The sequence below is a fragment of the Mobula hypostoma genome, chromosome 16, assembly GCF_963921235.1.
Source record: "Mobula hypostoma chromosome 16, sMobHyp1.1, whole genome shotgun sequence".
In the NCBI taxonomy this organism is placed as follows: Eukaryota; Metazoa; Chordata; class Chondrichthyes; order Myliobatiformes; family Myliobatidae; genus Mobula; species Mobula hypostoma.
This window is the reverse complement of record NC_086112.1, coordinates 26,778,144-26,804,466: the sequence shown is the minus strand read 5'-3', so window position 1 is coordinate 26,804,466 and position 26,323 is coordinate 26,778,144. Positions and strand designations below refer to the sequence as shown.

Here is a 26,323-nt window from a genome sequence, read left to right as displayed (position 1 = left end):
TGCTAAGCTCTTCCAGTATTTTGTGTGCATTGCTCAAGATTTCCAGCATTAACAGAATCTCTTGTGACTCTTAACTGATACCTGCACTAAATATTGGCAAGACCATAACTACATTTCCAGTCCTTGCCATAAACACCATTCCACAGCCTCCAACACCATTCCTCTCTCTGGCAGCTGTCTGAGGGCAAGATTTTGTTTATTCCTCTCCATTGGTGAGTTGCCGAGTTCCTCCAGCAGTCTGTGTGTGTTATTTGTAATCTATTAACCAAATTTGCATACCGTCACTCTGACTGGCTATTCTCACATGTTATCTGATAAGTCATTTATTAAATCCTGCCTCAGTTTATTTGTTTACCTGTTGAAATCCTCATCCAGGCCTTTCGTCCCCCCTAGATTTGACTTTTCCAAAGCAGTCCTTGAAGACTTCCCAATTTCAAATGTGTGGTCATCAAACGTCACTGGCACTGTCTCAATACCATTCCAGATCCTTTCAAACTATCACCTTGTGCTTGCTGATCTAAGTGGACCTAAGGTTCAGCAACACAAACACTGAAAAATTCACATGATTGTGTTTAACAATGTTATCCTTCCATATCACACCCACCTAAATTCAGACACACCACCCACCTAGATTGCTATATGGTCTTTAATCTCTGGCATTTTAGGCATCCTTGATTTTAATCATTGCACATTAGTTTCTCTATCTCCAGCTGCTGGAGCTCTGTGCTGTGGAAACCCCTCCCTAAACCTCTTTACCTTGCAAGTTCACTGATCTTCTTTAAGATCGAGACACAACTGCGCAAGCATGTGGATGTCAGCGAGTTAAGACCAGCTGGAAGTGTAGTCACACCAGGGCCTCGGGTGACAGACAAGTAGGTAACAGTCTCCCATTACTGTTCGTAACATTGCCCTTTTTAAATGTCTTTTCCATCTCTTGTTGTAATTTGTATCTCATATCCTGGCTACTCTTTGGAGGTCTGTATATAATTCCCACCAGGGTCCTTTTTTCCTTCCAGTTTCTTAACCCTACCCACAAGGACTCGACATCTTCTGTCCCCATCCACCTCTTTCTAAGGATTTGACCTCATTTTTTTTACCAACAGAACCACACCCACCCCCCTCTGCCTACCTGCCTCTTCATTTGATACAAGATATATCCTTGGACGTTCAGCGCATGGATTAGATGTTCTTGAATGCCCACAACATCATTTCCGCCAATCTCAAATTGCACTACAACATCATCCACCTCGTTCTGTATATCGCGTGCATTCAAAATATTACACCTTCAGTACTGAATTCATCATCCTTTTCGATTTTGCCCCCATGTTACACTTCAACTCATCCCATTGGTTGCAATTTTGCCGTCATCTGCCTGTCCTTCCTCACAGTCTCACTACACACTGCATCCACTTGTATACCAACTGCCCTAACCTCAGCCCTGTCATTCTAGTTCCCATCCCACCGCCAAATCAGTTTAAACCCCAGTTAACAGCTCTAGCAAATCTGCCCACAAGGATATTAGTCCCCGTTGGGTTCAGGTGTAACCTGTCTTCTTTTGTATAGGTCATACCTTCCCCAGAAGAGATCCAAATGATCCAGAAATCTGAAACCCTGCCCTCATCAGCCACTTATTAATCTGCCAAAACATCCTGTTCTTACCCTCACTGGTGCATGGCACAGGCAGCAATCCAGGGATTACTAAAAGAGAATGTGTGACGACATTTGCAGGTTGTCATCAGCACATGCTCGGGTGTGTTGATTGTTAACACAAATGATGCATTTCACTGTATGCTTTGATGTACACGTGATAAATAAACTTGAATCCTGAACCTTGAATAAATAGATGAGGGAGACAAGGCTAGCTTTTTTGCTAACACCAGAGATAACAGTGCCAATATTATAGTTCACTCTGCATAATTCCAAATCTATACTCTACAACACATGCAGATTTTTGAAAGAACTCAGCAAGTCAGGCAGCATCTGGGGAGCAAGAAATAGAATGAATGTTCCAAGTCAAATACCCTTCATCAGAATTTAAAAATTGTAACATCACTAAATTGAAGTATTAACTCTTTCTCTCTCTGCTTGTATAGCCTGACCTTCTGAGCATTCCAGCATCTTCTGTATTGATATTTTTTACTAATGATGTAAATGTTGGATTCTAGCTCATAGATGCCAGTCATCAATCAATAACAATTAAAATTAAAAGCTACCTGTGAAAATTCATTTTGCATTTTCTTTCCCTCCTACATACCATTTCAAAAAACACCAACTAATTCTAGATACATTTCCATTCATTTATTTTTATGAATGTTGACTTCACTGACATTTATTCCCCGTCCTTAATTGCCTTTGACAAGGTGTTGGTGTGCCTCCTTCTTGAATGACTGTGGTCCTTCTGGAGAAAGGACAATGTTTCTGATGACTATGGACTTCCAGAATTTTAGAATATAAGGTGTAGGAGCAGGATTAGGCCATTTGGCCCATCAAGTCTGCTCCACCATTCAATCATGGTTGATTTATTTTACCTCTCAACTCCATTCCCCTGCCTTCTCCCCATAATCTTTGACACTCTCACTAATCAAGAAGCTATCAACCTCTGCTTTAAATGTATCCAATGACTTGGCATCAATAGACATCTGTGGCAATGAATTCTAGATTCACCACCCTCTGACTAAAGACATTCCTTCTTGCCTCTGTTCTAAAGGGATGCCCTTGTATTCGAGAGCAGTATCCTCTGGTCCTGGACTCCCCCACTTCTGGAAACATAATGGAAACATTTTGAACCAATGACAGTGAAGGAACGAAATATACCCCTAAGTCAGGTTGGAAAGTGACTTGGAGGGAAATCTGCAGGTACTGCAGTTCCCATTCATCTGATGTCCTTGTCCTTGTCAGCAGAGGTGGCAGAAATGTGAGCTGCTGTGGGAGTAGCCTGGTTGAATACCTGCAGGTGGATCAAAGTTCAAAAGTTTGTATATGTCACCACCTACTACCCTGAGATTCATTTCCTTGCAGGCATTCACAACAGGACAAAGAAATGCAATAGAATCAATGAAAAACTACACACAAAGTCTAATGAACAACCAATGTGCAAATGAAGGCAAACTGTGCAGATGCAATAAAATACAAATAATAGTAATGAAGTAATAGATAGATAGATAGATAATACTTAGAACATGATTTGCAGAATTATGGAATGTGAGTCCATTGGTTGTGGAATCAGTTCTGAGTTGAGATGAGTGAACTTACCTGCACTGGTTCAGGAACTGATGGTTGAAGGGTAATCACTGTTCCTGAACTGTTGGGACACTTAGGTGTGGGACCTAAATTGTACCTCCTTTCTGATGGTAGCAAAGAGGGCATGACCTGGATGATGGGGATCCCTGATGATGGAATTCAGAAGAGCACCTCCTGCCTTTGTGAGCTGCCTCCAAAAGACGTCGTCATATATCGCCAGCGCCATCTTTGTTATTTACTCTGCTGCAGCGATTTGCCAGTGGTGGACCGAGGGTGGTGAATGGGGTGGAATCAAGCAGATTATGTTGTATTGAATGGTGTCGAGCTTTTGGACTTGTTGGACTTGCACTCACTTAATTGAATATGTTTTGTAGTTGGGTGTTAGGAGGCGGGTAACACTGACATGCTCTTATTAAAAACAGCGTTCACGTGCTGGCCCTGCTAAGCGTCTGGACAATAGTGACTCCCACCCTACACCCCCACTATGGTAATGTCTCTGAATGCCAAGAGTAGGTGGTCAGATACTCTTCAGGAACAGATGCAAGAGGGGGGTCTTGCTGCCCCTTGCAACGTGCTCCATTTAGGAAACTTCGGGCAGCATTGCACTTGATCCACTTGGCTGTCCATCGCTTCACCGCTCTCTACCTTCTCAATGCCAAAAAGCTCTAGCATCGTGACGGACCATCCAGGGTCGTCCGGGATTGCGAATTCCAGAGGTTTACTGCTCCTCACCTCTCCATTAATTTGAATGCATTCTTCGTTATGCGGCAGCCCACATGGCTGAATAATTATGCATTCTGCACAATTAGGTATTATTTGCCGCACGCTTATATATCGGATCTTTCATTCCTACTCAAAGCAAACAAAACGAGCCGACAACTTTTACTGAAAGTAATAGGACCAGATCCTGGAAACATTTGCTGGGTGGCAGGTCATTTCATTGATCGGCGTCTGTGGATGGGATTTATTTCGATTCGTACACTTTTAATCTATCCCGAAGTAAGTACTGCTCGGCATTGAGATTTTTAACGAATGAGGAGAGCGCAAGAGGTTAAATGAATCATTGCTTAGGGGGTCTGGGGAGCGGAGAAAGGCGATGGGGACGGGGAAGGGGTGAAAGGAGTTAAGCAGTCGCACACCATTTCAAATACTACATGTGATTTTGTTAAAAAAAAATAACCCGATCATTATCGGCAGTATTCCCCTGGAGAATGCTGCGATGTGTTTCTGCAGCCATTAACCCCGCTGCCCACCCTGCCGCTGTGTGTTACGATGAAGTAATCGGGCGGGGGTACCTGCGAAAACACATATCGATGCAATTGGTTTGTAAAGAACCAATGTGGACGAACTTGTGCAGGTTGAAGAAAACACGCGTTTGCTTTGAAATCAGCGTGGAAGTAAAACTTAATATAACAATTTAGTATTGGTTTCGCTACACTTGTAGCGTCTTTTTTTTGTGCTGTTTCGTCTCATATTTTGTTTTTAAGTTTGGGCCTTTCCCTTGCCTTTCCTCCATCCATTGTTAGCACGTTCTTCTGATTCTTTCTCGCAAACTATCACCCCGCCTGCAGGTCATTCACCTATTTACTGCCTCTCTCTTCATAGCCAAGGTGTGCATTCCCGCCATTACGTCCCAGCTGAAGTCTCGCCCTGCTTTAATCTGAAGAAACGAGAGACTCGCAAAAATTAAATCAATCAAAAACAAGTACAGCCAACCTAGTAAAAGTTATTTTCCTCTTGTGTTATCAACATCTTTTATTTCTGATTTTCCTTCTTTCTGTGTGTTTTTTAATTGTTCTACGTACAAAAGAATTTATCTGCAGTCCAAGGCTACACTGTTAAATAATTTAATCTAGCATTTTAAAATAAAATCTTAGACGTCAGTAAATGCGTGAATAAACTTGAAGGGGTCTTGAGCAGAGTGTCGATAATATTTCATCCTGTTCTCTGGATAAATGAAAATTCTGAACCTTTGTTTTGAAATTAAAACGAAGATAGAGCTGTTTTGAGGATAGATAGTAATCCATCCATTGAAACGGTCACGAGTAAATTAATAGGATATATCGCTGTTGAAAACGGATTGGCTCTTAAACATTCCCGATGAACGGGCCAGTTCCAAGGAGTCAGCATGCAATGCGTACGGGAACCAAAGATTTATTTTTATTCCCTTAGCATGAAGTGGAAAATTAATTCATAAAAATGCCTGCATAAATGTTTAACAGATTATCTCGGATCGGATTTGGGTGCGACTAGGGAACAGCCTACCTACTGCTGAGTGCAAAAGCGGCGGTTCAGTTCAAAGTAAATAAAAATCCGGTCCGGGTTTTGATTGCTGTCTCTTCCAAAGCGGATAGCCAGTGACAGCTGGAGTTTGAAGGCAAGGCTGAGAGGGTAGTACTGGGGCATTCGCTCGTAAGACAGGCTGCTTGTTCTGCAGATCTCCAAATAAGATGACTCGGAGCTTGAGTAGCAAACGGCGTCTCAGACTGCTGTGACAGGACCTCGGACAAGGAGCTATAGGCTTACACCAGCCGCTGCAGGAAAGCGCGGCTTTGACTTGAGTCAAGTCTCCCCTTTTGAGAGCCGTGCTGGATCGGCGAGAGTTTCCTGGGTGGATTTCTGATGGATTTTGCATGAGCAGGATTTCTGAGCAGTAAAAGTTCCACATGCAGCCGGGGAGGTCGGGGGACCGCCGCGTTACTCTCCCCCTTCGCCGGGAAGGACAGATGTGTTACCCTCACAGCGGCTGACAACCTCTGTGTGAATCAAGTTAGCCATAGATAGCCTTAAATGGATTACTAATGATACACCAGTGCCGCTGGTTCGAGTCCTTCGCCTGCCTTTGCCAATCCAAGGTAGAGTGCCTCTCTAATTATTCCTGCGGATCAAGGGTTTCATCTTTGTTTATGTGTGTGTCGAGCATGTGCTCTTTGTTATTCTACGTGTGTCCTTTCTGGAGATTTATCCTACTAATTGTTCACCCTCGGCTGTTATCGTATGTACAGGGAGCGGCAAGTGTAGAACCGGAGCAGCCCCTGACATTAGGCTCCCGAGGACTGGTGCGAACTCTCTGCTGTTATTATATATCGCTTCTGGGTTTCTTTTGTCGTTGTTGTGTGCTGAGGCTTGTTTTAATTTCTTGACGCAGACGCTAAATCCGTTTTCTTCTCTAATAAATAACGAGCATGCATCATCGGCATGTACTTAAAAAGACGTTTTTCTTTTTGATTGTTGAAGTTGCCGTCAAAAATTCACCCACTCCCGTTCGCCTTTTGTACAAAATTCTACCTTTTAACAACACTTTTAAGAACTAAACGGTTTTCATTTCATTTAAACGAGATGGCTCTAACTGATAGCCCAGGTTCGTTTACCTTTGAACGGACGAAATTGCTTAGAACACAGGGTTCGCGGAGCAAGCGCGGAGGTTTGTGTTGTGTTGGAAGACCAGAAGTGGGCGAGGGCCGAGGGCTCTCGTCTTTATCTCCCCTATTGTTGTATGTGTATATAAAACTGTTAAAAGCTAAACAGTCTGCAGAAACTATAATCAATGGTCCAAATCTTTCCCGAAAGACCCCCCCCCCCCGAATTTACAGTGGCACAGTTAGCACATTAAAATACTTGGAACAGAGGACTGTGTCCTGTGCGAGGACCTGGGAAGTTTGGTCCCAGTGTGCACTGTCTTCTTACCCCGCAAAGCTAGAGTCCCCGTCAAGTTCTCCCATGGAAAGGGTGGGACGGGTAAGCTAAAGTGTTAAAAAAAAAGGCTCCCCGGTGTCTTCGAGTGGGTAATTTGGAGCGTGGAGCATAAGGTCAGGCCAAGGGTTAGTGTCCAACAGCTGCTTATGCAGGCAGAAATGCAATGTGAAATAACATCATCACAGACGTCGGGCAAATGTAGTGCAGCTTGTGACGGCGGGAGCGGGGTGGGGATATTTCTTAAGCTTCTGTGGTCTCTGTTGTGAACAGGAGATTAGCCACGTTTTAAGAGCTGCACAGTGTGCAGGAGGTTAGTGAAGTCTCCAATGGAAGTGTTTGTGGCAAGCGGGATACCTTGACTGGATTGAAAGCAATCTCTCGAGACCACTTCCCATCCCTCGCAGAACCGGTGTCGGTATTACACTGACCCGAGCTGATGTCTATCTCCGGCCAGTCGAAAGCGTTTCGTTCTTTTGCGTAAGGGGAGGTTAAATGGATACAGTGGGCAGCACTGTCGAACCACATAAAAGCGTTCAATCAGTGAACGGGAAAAATCTGCACTTTCAAATTGGCTTTGTGTGCGTGCGGATCCTACGGGCTTGAGTTATCGCTCAGCCGGGATCTTCATCTATTAATCATGGAAGCTGCTTACTTATTCAGTTTCCATAGTTTCGAAGCCTCTGATAGTGTTTTAGTGTCTTGGGAATGGCTCGAAATACAGTAGGGCCACATGCTCACCAGTCTTTCTGGCAGCAGAATGGAACTTCAAAAAAAATATTTCAGTGTTACAGAGAGCCCACCCCCTCAATTCCTGCTTCTCCTATGAACTTTGAGTATGCCGACTTGATTCTCATTTGCGAAAGGTTACTGGCTGGTTTGGGCGACAGAATATTTTTATTTATCAAACGACACGTGTGGAGTAAAATTTGTGGCCTCTCCAATCACCATTGAGTATTTGCAAATAGCAGTCCCGATTTCATGATTATTCATCAGCAGATGCTATGTTTTCTCATTAGAACCTTATGCCGGAAACTGTTATTCCATATGGAGGTGTCTGGCACTTAGAAGTGTTAACCCAGTTTTTTAGATCAGGTTACTCTGGCTTTCCCATAGGCCATTACTGAGTGACAGTCTGCCTAATTTTGCTCAGCAGAGCAACGTAGGTGCGTATGAGTGTGTTGATGTTTATGTACATGAGTGTTTATGTTTTTTTACACTTTTACGTGCTTGTTACAATGCTAATCTAAGAATCGCAAATTCCTCCCACAGATGAGGATAGTGTGACAGTAGATCTCCCAGTCCTCTTCCTCCCAATATTCTCCCAGAAGCATCTCCTCTTCCCGCTTTTTGTTCTATGCTCCACCTGGCGGTCTAATCGGGAATTGACGCGAGCAGTCAGGCCAGCAGGGTTCAAATGTCAATCGAGACAAAGATTCAAAGGTGGGATCCTATGGTACGGTGGCAATGTGCTGTGTGAGATATAACAATGGTTCAGAAACAAATGAGTTAATCGATCTTTGCCTTGTGTTGAGGTGTTGGGTTACCGTGGTGTAATAAAATGTTCCTTCTAATCATTTAAATGTGATGTGCTTGGAGGAAATCTGTAATGTTGTGATTTGATAGTAGTGGAAGCATTATTGGATCAAAGGCTGGTTATATTCAAAGCTGTTGCTCACGCAGATATGATTGTTTAATGTTTATGAGACTGCAATTAAAGGACCTTTATGCTGAAATTTAGCATTGCTGCCGTTATCATCAAAGTAAGTTGAGCGTTTGTATCGCCGTTTTATTAGATGTTTCCATTTGAAGTCTAAATTGTTCCAAAGGTACACCTTTGTTTTACTCGGCACTTGGCTGTAAAGTATTTCCATTGGATGCGCGTTCTGTAGCTTGCGGTAATATTTCCAGCAGTCAACGAGGTACCTAAAGCTGTCAGCAGACTTTTGATTCCTTATGATTTATCAAAATGCAGGCTGTAGAGTTTTAAATTTCAGCTGTGTTCTACAGTTACTTAAATCTTTTTATGGTGTATTGTAAGATTTTACAATTTTACGAAGGAGTTTTCAATAAGTAAATTGTTATTTTTATGGCACAGGTGAAAACCATGGAACCCTTTGTGTCCATGTCTGGTCTTTGTAAAACAATCCAATCACCTTTCAGATTCTTCTCCAACCTTTGCTGTAACCATCCCGTAATAATATTTCCAGTACATTTTTTTTACATACTAGGTATGGGAAACTCAGTTTTCTTACTGTAAGGAGATTTCCCTCTCACCTTATCTCCTTACCTGCCTATCATCTCCCTCCCTCCCGTGCTCCTCCTCCTTTTCTTTCTTACATGGCTTCTCTCCTCACCTGTCAGATTCCCCCTTCTCCAGCCCTGTACCTCTTTCACCAGTCAACTTCCCAACTCTTTATTTCACCCCTCCCACCCTCCGGGTGCCACCTACCTCCTTGTGGTTCTTCCTTCCCTCCCCCCACTTTCTTACAATGACTCCTCATCTTTTTTTCCAGTCCTGATGAAGGGTCTCAGCCCAAAATGTCGACTGTACTCTTTTCCACTGATGTGGCCTGGCTTGCTGAGTTCTTCCAGCATTTTGTGTGTGTTGCTACATTCAATACAGTCACTTCAGTAAACATATCAATAAGAAAGCAAAGATTTCTTCAGGATAGAAACAGTATCACGTTTGTATGTCACAAAATTAGTTTTGTTTCAGCAGTATGGTGCAGGACATTAAAGAAAATCACTGTAAAGTTATGATAAAAGGGTAAATAAACAAGCAGTGCTAAAGAGCAACAGCGAAGTAGTGTTCGAAGGTTCATGAACCATTTGGAAATCTGATGGCAGAGGGGAGGAAATTGTCCTTAAAATGTTGAGTGTGTGACATGGTAGTAATGGGAAGAGAACATGTTCTTGTTGTTCAGGGTCCTTAACGATGGGTGTTGCTTTTTGAGGCACTGCCTTTTGAAGATGTTGCTGATGGTGGGAAAATTTGTACCCATGATGAAGATGGCTGAGTCTTTAACTGCAGCCTCTTTCAACCCTGTGCCTTGGAAACTCCATACCAGCTGGTGATGCAACCAGTCAGAATGCTCTCCACAGTACACCTGTAGAAATTTGCTGGGGTCTTTTGTGTCACACCAAATCTCCTTAAACTCCTAATGAAGTATAGCTGCTGCCATGCATTCTTCATAATTGCATCAACATGTTGGTCCTCTGAGATGTTGACATTGAAGAACTTGAAGCTGCTCACCGTTTCCACAGCTGACCTCTCAATGAGGATTGCTGTGAATTCTGCCAACTTCCCCTTTCTGAAATTCACAATCAATTGCTCGGTCTTGCTGGCATTGAGTGCAAGGTTGTCATTGCGACACCACTCAACCAGCAGATCTATCTTGATACTACACGCCTCCTCATTGCCATCTGAGATTCTGCCAACAACAGTGGTGCCGTTGGCAAATTTAGAAATGGCAATTGAGCAGTGATTCTGAAAATAGAATCTCTGAATGGCTAATATCATGTACATTGTTTGTGTACGTTCTGTTGAAATCTTTTCCTTGTTATTTCGTTTACCAGTAAAGGTGAAATGTTAACATATGGTCTAATATGAGAGCTATGTTTCTTTAACAAAGAAAAAGTAATTGATTTACTTTATTGTGTGCCTTGTCCTTGAATAAGTCTACTTTTGTATTTTATAAGTAATCCCGTGAGGCTGATAGTCAGTGTTTGAGTCTGCACCTTTTCTGTTTGTTAATGGTAAAATTTGGCATCTAGTAACTTTTAATCAGATGCAAGTATCATAAATCAGATTTACCAAACATCAACGTGCAGAATCCTCACCAGCAGCGCAAAGCCTTTTAATATCCCACTGAGTGCGAATTTTAATCATGTAATGAAGTAGAACCAATTCACTGGCAGGATGAAAGAAGTTATCCATCTGTGTGTGCGAAGCTGCAGGCAAGGCAAAAAAAAACTTTGAACACTTTTTAAGTGTTAAGGACTTGAGTTAGTGCATGGAATGCCAGGGCTAATGTAATCTCTGTACAACACAGTAGTTATAAATTATTGGCTACACAAAGACGTTCCAAACAAAATAGAAATAATTTCTTTTCCTACAAATGATAAAATCAACCTCCCGGGCTTTCAAAACAAAATAAATGGGATAAATAAACATTCAGCAAATTAATACAAGAACATCGAAGAAAGGCTTGCTTTTTCATAGCAACTTACATACCCCCTTTCAAATGTCTCAAAGTGCTTTACAGTCACTTTTGTGACCTAGGAAACGTGACCATCTATTTGTAAGGTTTTAGAAATAGTATCAAAGTTCACCGAAAAAAACAAATACTCTCATCACTCCACAATCCATTACCCTGTGCTTCTTCCTAAATTGTGCCATGTGAATTTCTTGCATAAGCCTTAAAAAAAGCAAACATTTTAACATCTTGTTGCTAAAGCAATATAATTGACAATGTAGCACTCTATCTGTACCACACTGGAATTTTATGCTCAAGAGCTGAGATTACAATGAATAGAGTCCTATTTGAGAACAGCCTGTTGCAATTCCAACATAATATTTAGGTCTGCATTGCTTTAGTTTTACATAAGCTTTAGTTAAGTTAGTAATTCCAATAACAAAGATTGCATTACTTGGTTGATTTTGTTCCAATGTATTCAACCCCAGCAAATTTCACATCTAAAGTACTCGAACTGATAAAACAGCAATGCCATAACATAACTACAACTGTATTTTCAATAGCAGTAGGATTTTTATGCTAGCCTAAATGATTTCCCACTGCTGTCTGTAAGGAGTTTGTACATTCTCCTCATGACCATGTGGGTTTCCTCCGGGTGCTCTGGTTTCCTCCCACAGTCCAAAGACGTACCAATTGGTATGCCATTGCAAATTGTCCCATGATTAGACTAGGGTTAAATTGGGGGTTGCTGGACGGTACAGCTTGAAGACCCTATTCTATGCTGTATATTAATAAATTTTAAATATAATAACTATTTCAGAAGAGAAAATATGGTTTAACACTATATTGCTCAGATTTGTTTCGTAAGAAATAAGCCATACCTTTTTTGAAGATATGAAGGTTAAATGTTTGATTGAAGCTGAAAGAACAAAAATGAGAGCTGGTCAAATACTACAGTAGGGTTTTGAAAGTATCTCTGCTCGTAGGTAGGTACTGGATTGGTCTCAGTAGTGATGCCTCCCTGGTGAAATACAACAGCAATTCCTGAGAACAATTAATACCAATGAATCTTGTTGGCTTATATCTAATATAGTCAATGTTTTTCTGTATTTGGGAAAAAGAAAAGGTAACATACACTCTGTGGCCACTTTATTAGGTATACTTGCACACCTGCTTGTTAATGCAAATATCTAATCAGCCAACCATATGGCAGCAACTCAAAGCATAAAAGCATGCAGAGATGGTCAAGAGGTTCAGTTGTTGTTCACAACAAACATCAGAATGGGGAAGAAATTTGTGGGCCGAAAGGACTGTATTGTGCTGTAGGTTTTTTCCTAAGTAAATGTGAGCTAAGTGACTTTGAGCATGGAATGATTTTTGGTGCCAAATGGGGATGATTTGAGTATCTCAGAAACTGCTGATCTCCTGGATTTTCATGCAAACAACAGGAATTCTGCAGATGCTGGAAATTCAAGCAACACACATCAAAGTTGCTGGTGAACGCAGCAGGCCAAGCAGCATCTGGAAGAGGTGCAGCCTGGCACTTATCCGTGTAAGCGGAACAAGTGCTACGCATGCCCTTACACTTCCTCCCTTACCACCATTCAGGGCCCCAAACAGTCCTTCCAGGTGAGGCAACACTTCACCTGTGAGTCGATTGGGGTGATATACTGCGTCCGGTGCTCCCGATGTGGCCTTTTATATATTGGCGAGACCCGACGCAGACTGGGAGACCGCTTTGCTGAACATCTACGCTCTGTCCGCCAGAGAAAGCAGGATCTCCCAGTGGCCACACATTTTAATTCCACATCCCATTCCTATTCTGACATGTCCATCCACGGCCTCCTCTACTGTAAAGATGAAGCCACACTCAGGTTGGAGGAACAACACCGTCTGGGTAGCCTCTAACCTGATGGCATGAACATCGACTTATCTAACTTCTGCTAAGGCCCCACCTCCCCCTCGTACCCCATCTGTTACTCATTTTTATGCACACATTCTTTCTCTCACTCTCCTTTTTCTCCCTCTGTCTCTCTGAATATACCTCTTGCCCATCCTTTGGGTCCCCCCCCCTGTCTTTCTTCCCGGACCTCCTGTCCCATGATCCTCTCGTATCCCCTTTTGCCTATCACCTGTCCAGCTCTTGGCTCTATCCCTCCCCCTCCTGTCTTCTCCTATCATTTTGCATCTCCCCCTCCCCTTCCAACTTTCAAATCCCTTACTCACTCTTCCTTCAGTTAGTCCTGACGAAGGGTCTCGGCCTGAAACGTCGACTGCGCCTCTTCCTATAGATGCTGCTTGGCCTGCTGCGTTCACCAGCAACTTTGATGTGTGTTCCTGGATTTTCATGCACAGTCTTTGGAGTTTACAGAGAATGGTGTGAAAACAAAAAAAAAACATCCAGTGAGTGACATTTCTGTGGGTGAAAATGTCTTGTTAATGAGAGAGGTCAGAGGACAATGGCCAGACTGGTTCCAGCTGACAGGAAGGCGACTGTAACTCGAATGCATTACAACCACTAGTGTGCAGAAGAGCATCTCTGGACACAAAAAACATATCGAACATTGAAGTGGAGGAGCTACAGCAGCAGCAGACCACGAATGTACAGAAGTACACTCAGTGGCCACTTTATAAGGAACAGGGGGTACCTAATAAAGTGGCCACCGAGTGTCAGCACACTAAATTTTATTTAATTGGTTTTGTCCACCTAACTTGAAGAGTTCTAGATAAAAATCTGCAGATTGCACAGAAACCTGTGCATTATATTTGCCAGGGTGAGGTTTAACCTTAAAGACAACATTTTGTAGATTTTGGCAAAAACACAACTTCCTAATCACCGTGAAGAACACAACTGTCAGAGTTATCTTTAAATTACACGTAACCGGAAATTTCTCAATTAGTGCCATTCACCATAAAGATGTCAGGTGTTAGTTACACTGATAACTGTTAATAAAATGTAGACCTTGAGCAAAGGAAGCTGTAAATGAAAAACAGGGTGCGGGGGGGGGGGTGGGAGGGATTTGCAGCAGCTAGCCGGCACACTGCCCTCAAACGGCCGAGACTTCTCACTACAGTTAGTAGGAAGCACCTGGTACAAAAATGCATGTTGTTATAATAATTATAATCACTTTTATCATTGCACTCCTTGGCTCAAGAAAAACAAATAGTGGGAACTGTGCTGTGCACAAGCTGCAAAATGCTTTATGTTTGCCTAAGTAAGTAACTCCAAATCAGAAACACGTAGCTTTCTCCTTCCGGTAAAAAAAAATTCCCTCTCCCTCTCCTCTTCTATTCCCCACTTCTTGCTATCACTTCCCCCGGTGCCCTCTTCCTTCCCTTTATCCTATGGTCCACTCTCCTCTTCTATCGGCTTCCTTCCTCTCCAGTCCTTTATTCTTCCTACCCATCTGCCTTCACCTACCACCTTCTAGCCATCCCCCTTCCCCTCCACCCACCTGTTTATTTTGGCATCTTCCCCCTTCCTTTTCAGCCCTGATGAAGCGTCTCGGACCAAAACGTTGAGTATTTATTCATTTCCATAAATGCTGCCTGATCTGCTGAGTTCCTCCAGCATTTTGTGTGTGTTACATGTCCATTTAGTTGTTTTGCTGTGATAGGAGGCTTAGAAATTTCATTACAAAATTACAGATAGGAATGATGCTACTGTCTCCAATCAAGGACAGTTGTATTTTCTTTAAGTATTGGCACTTGCCTCATGAGTACGGTATGTGCCAGCAAAGTTTGATTTCTATTCTTCTTCTAACCTGTCATGTGGGGAGGAAGGGAACATAGGAGAAGCTCCACGATTATGTTACTTGATGATGTCCCAGCCAGCAAAGTTTAATTTCCACTTTTCTCCTAACCTCCCACATGGGGGGGGGGGGGGGAAGGGGGGTTAGGAAGAGCTCCAATTATGCTTAAAATGAAAGTTGGCATTTGTGAATCCAACAGTGGATAGTAAAAGCGGTTTGACATCTGCAACAAGTAGATGGTTTAATCGAAAAGAAACTTCAAAGTTAACTTATTATCAAAGTGGGTATACGTCACCTGCGATTCTTTTCTTGTGGGCATTCACAACAGAACAAAGAAGTACAATAGAATCAATGAACACTACATACAAAGAAAGACTGGCAAACAACAAACATACTACGGGATTTTCAATCTCCTCCTTTATTCCGATTCGTCACCCTCTTTTATTTGACCATTCAGTCATTCAAATACCTGCTCAAACGAACTGACACTGAGCCCATTGACTAATTAAGGACACAGCTTATGAAGCTCCAAGATAAAATAACTGTTACTTTAGAATTTGAAAATGTCAGTCATTGAAATCATGTTCTTTCAAGGTAACCGTGAATTGGTCTGAATTTTATTGAATATATTTTGCCACCCTGTCTTGGTACAATTATTGATTTGCAACATCCAGCAGATGACAACGTGCCTGTTGATTAGTCTATTCAGAAAATATAGAGTCCAGGTTTTTGACTTAGCCTACTTCTATATCTGTGCTAACTTGTCTAAAATAGACAAGTTTACACCACTCAGGTCTAATCTTTGTTGTCACCACCTGAGCTACTAGGTATCCCAAGAAGTATTCTGTTATACAAGTTGGAGTACACACCCCTTAACCTGAGAGGAAGTTTCCTATAATGGAGGAGTCTTGGACCAGAGGGCACAGCCTCAGAATAGAAAGATGTCTCTTTAATCTGTGGAATTCATTGCCACAGACGGTAGTGGAGATCACGACATTGGGTATATTTAAAGCCAAGGTTGATAGGTTCTTGATTAGTAGGGGTGTCAAAGGTTACGGGTTAAAAGCAGGAGAATGGGATTGAGAGGGATAATAAAACAGCCATGGTGGAATGGCAAGGCAGACTTGATGGGCCAAGTGGCCTGAATTGTGCTTCTATGTCTTATAGAAAATCTGTTGGATCCAAACATTGGCTGGATTGAAGCATATGCATCATGAAAATTGTTGTAGCCTCTGAGATGTGGAATTATAGATCTAAATGATCTCCATGGTACATAGGAGATATATCACCCTCCTGCTGCACTTATCTATCAATTGCAGAGTAAAACGGAAGTTAAAATAAAACTGAAGCATGCAGTTAATAATTCAATCTGTGCACAGTCTGTGCTTACTGGTGTTATATCTCAACTCTGGGTATTAGGTGTAAGTACTTGTCAAAATTTCAATTGGTAATCAATCTGATTTGAATGCCCTCAGAAAAGCTCAAATATTTCATTAAGCTATAGCTATGTCCCATAATCTATTTTGCATTAGTCCCCTGCAAATAAACTGGGACCGTTAATTTTTCTGATCTATTGTTCTCTTAAAGCATGCCACCCAGATGAGGGACAAATGTTTGTATATGTCCATATTCTCCCTATATAAATATATATATACATATGGCAAACATTTTCTCCATTTTGCAATCTGAAAATATCCTGCAAATGTTGAATAATTTCAGTGGTCATGTTCAGCCTGGACTGCGGCTCAAATTGGGAGCAATCTCAACTGTTTTGTCCTTTAATAACATTGACGTTGGTGGTGTGCAGTGATTATTTTCTATAGAAAGTCCTTTTAATCAATCATAGTTTTGTTTATGTTGCATGGGGTGTCACATTTGAATATGAAGTTATTTGATTTTCTTTTTTGGGTAGACCTTAGAATCAATTGAAATTTAAAGAAATTGACATTTTGAACCTTCATTCCCAGAAACCACCTGAGATACATAGAGTCTGTAATTGTTCTAGCTTATTACAAATCGGCAAAAATTTAGAATCTATCCAAATGTCACCACTTTAAAGAGATAAGGAGCAAGATTTGATGTGTTACCTTTGTACTCAAGATGCTCAAGATGATGGTGTCTGTATTTCACTTTACAAAATTCTGATCTCTGGGCTCGAGGAAAATTTCCTTTGTGCTGAAGCTGTGGTGAAATTATAAAGTCGTCTTTGTAATTGCTTTTGATTATTCTACATGGTCGCATAGAGGAATCCATCTCCTTCTCGAAATACTGGCTGCATTATGCTCATGTACTGAAAGCAATGTGGCTCGGCATAGGCAGATCCTTATTTAAAAATCTGCTTGTTCCTAATGTGAGAATATTAACTCCTTGATGGAATACCTTGTATGTCAATCTCAGATGCTTTATATAAGGTGATCCCTCTTTTCTACGTTAAGTTTTATTATTGTCAACAAGTTTCGTGACTACATTGGCAGCACAGTAAACCCAAACCTATTCACTTTTCATTCTGGTGCATTTTAAAAGGGCCTTCCAGCCCAATGAGGCCACACCACCCAATTACACCCGTGTGATCAATTAACTTACTAACCCACACACCATTGGACTGTGGGAGGAAACTGGAGCACCCGGAGGAAACCCACGTGGTCATTGGGAGAAGATACAAACTCATCACGTACAGTTTAGTTACTCATTTGACAATCTGTCCGACTGGCAACTCCTGCGATGCCACTGGTGCCAGACTATCAGTCCCTGCCATTCCTTTGGATTCATCAGCTGCTTGGAGAGGGGGAGCCTGCTGCACGGGCAACAGCTTGCTCCCCATATTGTTCTGTCCTGGCTTGTGCACTGGGCAATCTGTAGATTAAGGTGTCAACATTTACAATGACCAATATCAAAGCTAGTGTTTAATCTGAAGATCTCTAGCCACCCTGATCCTTTTTTTTTGTATCTGTTCTAAAATGCCACTTCACATTCTAGTTGGATGCAACAGTCATGTAAACAAATACTGAGCAATGTGTAATCTGGGATTTTCATTGCTTAATTATTTATTATCCTTTGCATGCATATGATGTAAATCAGTATGTTTAGGAAGCCAAATGTGTACAGGATGAAAACAAAATACATTGACTGCTTTCAGTTCTTTTTAATGTGCTGTGTTTGAATTCTGTTTGGAGGAATTAATCCTGATCAAACACTGGGCACCAGCAATTCATACTAACAGCAAGTTGAGAGTGCCACCTAATGCCAGGCTCCCATGATCCAAATTATCAACAATGCCAACATCAAAGTTTGTGTGTGCACAAATCTCTTGGCAGACTGCTTTGACATTGCTATCAGTAAAACAGTAATGGTTGTGATAAATCAGGAATGTCACTTAATGTACATTGCATGCAGGAGTGTGTTACCTCGTGTTGTCGGGGAAAGAGTAGTGAGGGCTAATACAGTAACTAGTAAGTTGGGGCATGGATTGTGCTAATGTGCTAACAGAGAACGGCAGACAAAGCCCAGGGGTCAAGGAATGCGGCGGTCAGTGATCACACCCAAGTCTCAGGGACTTCATTAGCACTGTTGGCAAGAGAAAATAGGATTTACCGTTAGACCTGTTGATAATCACGTTATTCTGTAATCAGGACTTGATTAACTTTCTGTAACCAACATTCTGTGATCAAAATGTAGTTTTATTGGTGATGAAATTGATAGTTTTACTGGGAATGTAAAAGCTCTACGAAATTCATGCTCAGATAGATCAGTTTTGACTGATCTTAACATTTTGCAAATGAATCGCCCGTTATTTTGAAAACACTGACTCCCCGTGCCCATCATGTTGCTCCCACACCTTTGGTTCAACACGACCTTTCTTCGTAACCGGTCTCCTGGAACGTAGGTTGGTAGCATGTCCCGTTCACAAATGCAGGCCAGGGTGACCGGTTCGCAGTCTTTGCTAGCTGTAATTAGCTTTTAAGGTGGGGCAAAGACCAACTTCAAGGTAGCGTTACCAAGGCAACATTTTTCATTGAGTTAGAAGAAGAGATTGCACATGCGGCAATCTAGAGCCACAAAGGTGGGTGGCACGTAGAGTAGCGGCTAGTGTCGTGGCTCAGCTCCCACCGCTGTCTGTCATGTTTTGATATTCTTCTCATAACTGTGTGGGTTTCTCTGCGTGATCCCGTTTCCTCCCACATTCCAAAGACCTACAGGTTAGTGCTTGTAAGTGGTGGGCATGCTATGTTGGCGCCAGAAGCATGGCTACGCCCCCCCCCCCAGCACATACTCGGGCTGTGTTGGAAGATCGACTGATCGATGCAAATGACATATTTCTCAGCGTTTCAATGTTTCCACGTGCATGTGTCAAGTAAAGAGAATTCCTCTTTCAGTCTCCTTAAACGGCCAGCTGAAGAAACCCTGAAGGTCCAGCAGCCTATGTGGGCGATGAAGGAATTGTCAACATTTCGGGTTTAAACCCGGCAATCAGTTCTTTGATGCAGATCGTTTGCTGCGGCAGGTAATAGTAGGGTATCGAGCTTGCTCAGAGGGTGAATTTCAGGCGCATCGAACAAGAGGAAAGAATTCCAAACCACTGCATCTTGTACTGCCGTGGGTGGAAAGAAGGGCGTGGTTATTTATTGGGTTCTGGAAGTTGTTTGAACATCGAGGAATTGCTGGCCGGAACAAACTACATGCGGTTTTTAGTTGTAACTAGTGATTTGGAACGAATAACTGTGTGAATGGTTGCACACAGTTTACCCGACCCACGCGCCTCTGGATACCGAGTCACAAACAGAAGCAGTTCTGTAGTACCGCCGAGTTTCTGAGCTGCAGGAGATGGGGGTGGGGGCATTAGTGCCCACCGCAGCACCTCCCCGCCCCCCGCATTTGAAACATTCAGTGTTGTAAACTTTGAAACTGTCTGGGTCTTTCAAGCTCCTGCGAGCACAATTAGAACTATTTGGGATCTGACTTTGAATTACCTTCCGCTCCGCACGCCTGAAAGGCAGATACAAAATACAGCGGGTAATAAGCACCCTAGCATTAATAAATACCTTGCTTTTGAAGAAAGCTTCGCTGAAGCCCATTTCCCCTCAAGGCGCCCGTGTGCTGCGCGGAATTGGAGTGGGATTTTTAGAGCTCTTTTCATGTGTTAATGTGACTGTTTACAAACCCAAAATACCAGCTCCGCGTTGTCACGGTGGGCGCAGTGCTGGCTACATTATGAGTGACTATTGCGAAGGGAGCGACTTCCTCACTGGGAACACGGGCTCTGTCGGGGCGCGGAACGTGTTTCGTTTGCAGCGCCGGGCGCTGTCTCTTCCTTTGTTCGCTGCTTTCCTGGGAAGCATCTTTTCTCTTTTTTTTTCCCGAACGCGAATAATCACGAGAATTACCAATCCTCCCCAGAATGAAAACGCATTTGAAAGGCCGGCATCTGAGATCACTCGTTCTTTATTAGGGAAGGAGGGGAAATGGAAAACAAAAGAGTGTGTTTGGTCATCTGATTGTCATCAGAAATAAAGGCCAATATTAATCCTGTTTACATGTTGGTTTTGCACAATAAGAACCCATTCGTGACGTGCCGTAAACCACGAACTTCTTACACATTGCTGAGTTACCATGTGCAGGAGAACAAACGGGAGGATGTGCCCAATCGCTTCAGCTTCCACAACCTGCCAAACCCTTGCGCGGCCCACAGAAACCTCCCCGTTTCAACAGAAATCACCACCGCTACCAGAGTGGTAGCAGCTAAAACAAAATTGTGTCTTTTTCTTTTTGCAAAGACACCACTCATTTGATTCGGCGTTACATGGGCGAACTGCAATGGTAGGATAAGCGAGGAACAAGTGAACTCTCCATATTTGTTTATTTTTAATTGTGTTTATTAAAGCTCCTTCTGGCTTAATTTCGTCCGCCTTTAGCCCAAGTTTTTCAAAGCTGATTGATAAACAGATTGCATTTATAAACCCTACAACGCTCATTGGAACGCCCTTTTAAATTGAGAAACTGATTAGAAATCGACCCGCACCCTTGGGAGATGTGGTCAGAGCTGTGATAAATTAGTCTGAAGTCTCAGCTACATCATTGCCGCCAATCCCAAATGGACGTGTATGCAGTGATTTTGTGGGGTCAGGCGGCGTGATTAAATACACTTGTCTCCAACTTACTTTGGTAAAATAAATTGGTGCGGATGGATTCCGAGTTTCAGTAGCCTAAATTGTCTGACAAGTGAGATTCTACTGGTTTCTCGCTGCCGGCAGCTTAAATGTTTTACGCTGGGTAGGGGAAGACAAATATAAATTTGCCAACGTTTCTGCCACTGGGGAAGTGCAGAGGAGAGAATAACCGCCTGAATTAGCTTCTTGCGCCTTGTGTTTATCAAAATTTACTATAGGTTAAAGCATGTACAAAAGTCTTGGGATAAATTCAGGATTAAAGGCTTGTCTGCTCCCTATGTATGTAGTACAGGAGTGCGCCGAATCGTTTAATCACAAGTGGAACTCCTGCCCGCTACGCTACTGACTTGGGACTCTTGTTAGATCATTGAAACAGCTCTGCAAGAAACGAATGCAGCCAGGACACAATTTATTCGCTATCTCTCCATATTCAACCTTTCGTAATTGGTTTCTCGATCTGGAGAAGGATTTTGGATGTACGGTATTTTTTTTAAGGCGGACGCATTCCAGCAAATAGCGACTCCCCAGAGAGAGCGCGCGTAGACTTTTTAGTGTTTGTGTACTTTGTTTTGCAATTTCATTGGAGCCTCAGTTACTCGTTTATAACAAGTAGTGTCAACTGAACGACAACTAGTCGCCCCGATCGATTAGAAAAACAATAGCAAGCGATTAAAAGGCAGCGCCGCTATCAATCACACTAAATAGTGCTCCACTCGTCTTTAACATTAATAGTTATGACTCCTGCATTTTGTAACTTAAAGGACATCGCACGATGCGGGAGATCAGGATGGTAAAGGACAAAGAAGCTGGTGGTTTGTATAAAATCCATCTGCTGGAACAACTCCCCTACCTGTGAGACGCAGTGAAATGAGCGGAGGCTATAATTCTGAGGCGCCTAGAATTGGTGACATAGATACTCATTCATGTGTAAGCTCTTCCTGACTATAGCACGACGCCTAGTGTGATTCATAAATGGCCAGAAATGAAACTTATTCAAATATTGCTTCTGTTCAATAACTTAAAATAATCCTATCAATTTAATGTTAGTTTTTGTAAATTCGTTTGTACTTTTTCTCCCTTATCTCAGAATTTATAGATCCAAATTGAAAAAGTGATTGCTAGAAATATCGTTAGACTCACTGTCAAGAAAGATCGTGCCTCCTTTTACCAGTTCGCTTTTAAGTATGTGATTGATTAAGCAGCGCCAACTGCCCAGGACAATTCAAATGCCCCCACAATCAAAGTGTTATTTATTGAAAGGTGGCCGAATGGTGCAGCCAACAGGAAAGACCGCTTTTCTTTAATGAGAGCGCATTGCGGGATTACCCCACCTTTGGGATGGTGCCGGGGTATTTCAGAGCCACCTGAACCAGCAGACGCTGCTGATATTTTAACATCGCATCTAAAATGTGAACTCTTGCCACCCAGGACCCTGTGCCACCCTAGTGGTTCTGACAAGTGCTGTGTGAGATTTTCCAAAGAACACAGGACTAGGTGACCCAGTTAGGGACAGAAGCAGTAGTAATGCGATCACTCGAGTCGCGTGTGATGTTCTTCTAACGGGTTATTTCGCCTGGGTGTGACATTGTTTAACGTGGGAGTACCGATGCACGGCCAGCCACCACACAGACCCTGACAGACCGGGGCCAGGGGCCAGTGGCATGAATGCAAGAGGACAGGGGACCTAGCAGCCTTCCTCCGCCTTCACTGCCGTGGTGACGTGTCATCTCCATGTAGCGTGCCAGCTCCATCGTTTTCTTGGATCGCTGTTCAGGACCTTCTTGACTTTCTCTCCGTGGATGACCCTACCAAGAACTAAGCTCCAGACGGCCTCGGGATCTCAGAAACTCACGAACCTCCCCACCGTGACAAGGTGATGATCCTCTATGGATAAGTATAAAGTTAAAGCCCTATAACTTTGTGGAGTGGAAACCCATTAAGGTTACATAAGGTCATTCCTGATGAAGGGTATTGGCCCAAAACGTCGACTGTGCTCTTTCCCATAGATGCTGCCGGGCCTGCTGAGTTCCTCTAGCATTTCTGTGTGTGTTGCTTGGATTTCCAGCATCTGCAGATTTCCTCTTGTTTGTGGTAAGGTTACACTTGCTGCCCAGAAAGCAGTGACTCCTGTTGTAAGTACTTGCTGCAGGTGAATTTAAGTCCAGCCAAATAGGTGTATTGTCAAATGTTATTCCGCAATCCCATTTGCAAGGAGTACAATCTTGTCTTAGGGTTTGGAGGCTTGCATCCCTTAAAGACCGTGGTGGGCTGTGTTGGCCAGATTCAGAGCCTTGTGCTTTGACATTCTTGCCATAGAGGAAGTACAAAGAAGGTTCACCAGATTGATTCCTGGGATGGCAGGACTTACATATGATGAAAAACTGGATCGACTAGGCTTATACTCGTTGGAATTTAGAAGTTTGAGGGGGGATCTTATTGAAACGTATAAAATCCTAAAGGGATTGGACAGGCTAGATGCAGGAAGATTGTTCCCGATGTTGGGAAAGTCCAGAATGAGGGGTCACGGTTTGAGGATAAATGGGAAGCCTTTTAGGACCGAGATTAGGAAAAACTTCTTCACACAGAGAGTGGTGAATCTGTGGAATTCTCTGCCACAGGAAACAGTTGAGGCCAGTTCATTGGTTATATTTAAGGGGGAGTTAGATATGGCCCTTATGACTAAAGGGATCAGGGAGTATGGAGAGAAGGCAGGTACAGCGTTCTGAGTTGGATGATGAGCCATGATCGTACTGAATGGCGGTGCAGACTCGAAGGGCCGAATGGCCTGCTCCTGCACCTATTTTCTATGTTTCTATGTTTCTATGACTCTTAGTAGGGTCATCCATGCCAAACAGGTTAAAGGGTAGAGACTAGACTAAGAGCAGTCCACTAGTCCACCAGGTTCGAAGGTTGAGCTCAGGGCTAACAGCCTTGACAGGTCAAAAAATTGTTACGGAAACAGCAATGAAGAGAGCTCCTGTATCTGTGTGTGACACTATGGATAGACAGAGATGGAGGACCTTCATTGATGGCCTAAATGGTAGTGGCCTTACGGACAGTAGCTAATCCCATTTACAAACACACAGTGAGGTGTCATTGAAGACTAAGAGCATGGTTAGTCCAAGAGAAATGTATTTGGCTTTAAAGATCTTTTGGCTTTACTGTCTTCCCCAATTGTAAACTATCCATTTATTTTGATCATTTGAAGCAATATTCATTTGTCTTAAACTGATTTTGAAATGGTACATGTTTCACAAAGTTATTTGGAATGTGACTGAGAAAATCCATAAGGATGCTTGTTTTTTGCAAGCATTACTACACTCTGTGGCCACTTTGTTAAACACATCTGTGCATCTACTCTTTAATGCAAATACCTAATCAGCCACTCATGCAAAAGTGCTTAGAGGCCTAGTCAAGAGGTTCAGTTGTTGTTCAGACCAAACATCAGAATGGGGGAAGAAATGTAATCGAAGTGAATTTGACTATGGAATAATTATTGGTGCCATACGGGGTGGAATGTCTCAGAAAGTGCTGATCTCCTGGGATTTTCAAGCACAGCAGCCTCTAGAGTTGACAGAGAATGGTACAAAAAAACAGGAAAAAAAATCCAGTGAGCGGCAGTTCTCTGGGTGAAAATGTCTTGTTCATGAGAGAGGTCACAGGAGAATGGGCAGACTGGTTCAAGCTGACAGGAAAATGGCAGTAACTCAAATAACCATGCATTACAATAGTGGTGTGCAGAAGAGCACCTCTGGATGCACAACACATCAAACCTTGAGGTGGATGGGCTACAGGAGCAGAAGACCATGAACGTACACTTAATGGCCACTTTATTAGGTATAGGAGGTACCTAATAAAGTGGTCCTTGGGTGTATATTGGTTTACTATTTCTGTGTTTACTTACAGTCCAGAAGACCTCAGATGTCTGTTCCAAGTAACTTCATAGCAAGTACTATGGATTTTTTCTCTGCTATAACATTAGTGAATGCACGTAGATTCAGTAGCCAGCTCCATTCATTAAATAGTGTTGCGGTTATAACGTGGTCAGTTAGAATGCTTGTTCTCCTGCCAGAGATTGAAATAAAAGGTTAGTCGGTATTTTATTGCATTTTCAGTAACAGTACATTGGCACAATCTTATTCTCTCACTCCACCATGGGATAGATCGTCACTAACTTTGACTGGGTACAGTTAATGGAAGTTGCACAGCGTTATCGTTTTGACTAAGTTCCCATCACAGAGTCTTGCGTAATCTAAAGCGGTGGATGAGCAGGAGAAGGAGGCTTCTGTTCTTTGTGCCTTCAGGACTGGAAGTACATGAAGAATTTACAACCATAGTGTGGCTCGTAGACTGGCCCAAGCTGTTAATTGCTGTTGATGTTCGGTAACAGTATTGTTTGGAAGCCTGCCTGTTATTCTGGTAATGGCCTGAGGAACATATTTCCAACCAGAGAAGCATGTAAAGGGCTGCTTTCATGTTGTCTACCACAGTGTATTCAACAGCTGTTACAATATTCCTAATGTTATTAACTATGTACATACACAAGCATAATAATTGGAATGAAGCCTTAACAGAAGTTTCCCCACCCCAAGTTAGCCCACAAGACAGAGGAGCAGAATTAAGCCATTCAGCCCATCAAGTCTGCTCTGCCTTTCCGTCATGGCTAATTTATTATCACTCAATCCCATTCTCCTGCCTCTCCCTGTAACTATTGACACCCTAACTTTTCAACTTCTGTTTTAAATATACTCAACGTCTTGGCCTCCAATGCCATCGGTGGCAATGAATTCCACAGAATCATCGCTCTCTGGCTAAGGAAATTCCTCCTCATAATTTGTATTACTTTGAAAGGTCAAAGTCTGACATGATTGACATACAGTATGTTCTGATTGAGAACTACTGGTTGATTCTGGATTTAGTACAGTTCATTGTTTAAAGCTAGATTTTACCGAAGCATATTCTCATCAACCGTGCTTGAGGCTTATTAATGGAAGCTGAATTCCTAGTGACTGTGCTCGTCTGGTACAGAGCGGGTCATCGAGAAGTTGCTGCGTCATGCTGAGAACTCTTGGTTTATTTAATGGCACCATCTGGCTTGTCAGTTTCAGCCAGGATTTCCTCCCTTTGATATTCCCACTTAATGCTATGGTTTATCTGGATCAACACCACAATGTAATAATACACCTCCTCATAAAATAGATCTCAAAAGTGGCAAAATAACACTCATAAAATAGATCTCAAATGTAGCAATATAATGACATATTAAATAGATTTT

The 26,323-nt window shown here is 42.6% G+C and overlaps 1 protein-coding gene across 11 annotated transcripts in view; it reads left to right on the top strand.

Moving 5' to 3' along the window:
- Positions 1 to 26,323, top strand: part of sema6a (sema domain, transmembrane domain (TM), and cytoplasmic domain, (semaphorin) 6A) — a 166,713-nt gene that overhangs the window by 61,140 nt on the left and 79,250 nt on the right. For 4 of the 11 annotated variants that reach the window (XM_063068690.1, XM_063068689.1, XM_063068688.1 and 1 more), the window contains exon 1: positions 5,067 to 6,095. The exons of 1 other annotated variant lie outside the window; for it this stretch is intronic. The gene's annotated coding sequence lies outside the window, so the exon portion shown is untranslated. Of the gene's footprint in view, positions 1 to 4,220; positions 4,240 to 5,066; positions 6,096 to 8,023; positions 8,377 to 17,895; positions 19,081 to 26,323 lie in introns of those variants that run through there. 6 more of the 11 variants (XM_063068691.1, XM_063068692.1, XM_063068687.1 and 3 more) reach the window with 5 other exon arrangements.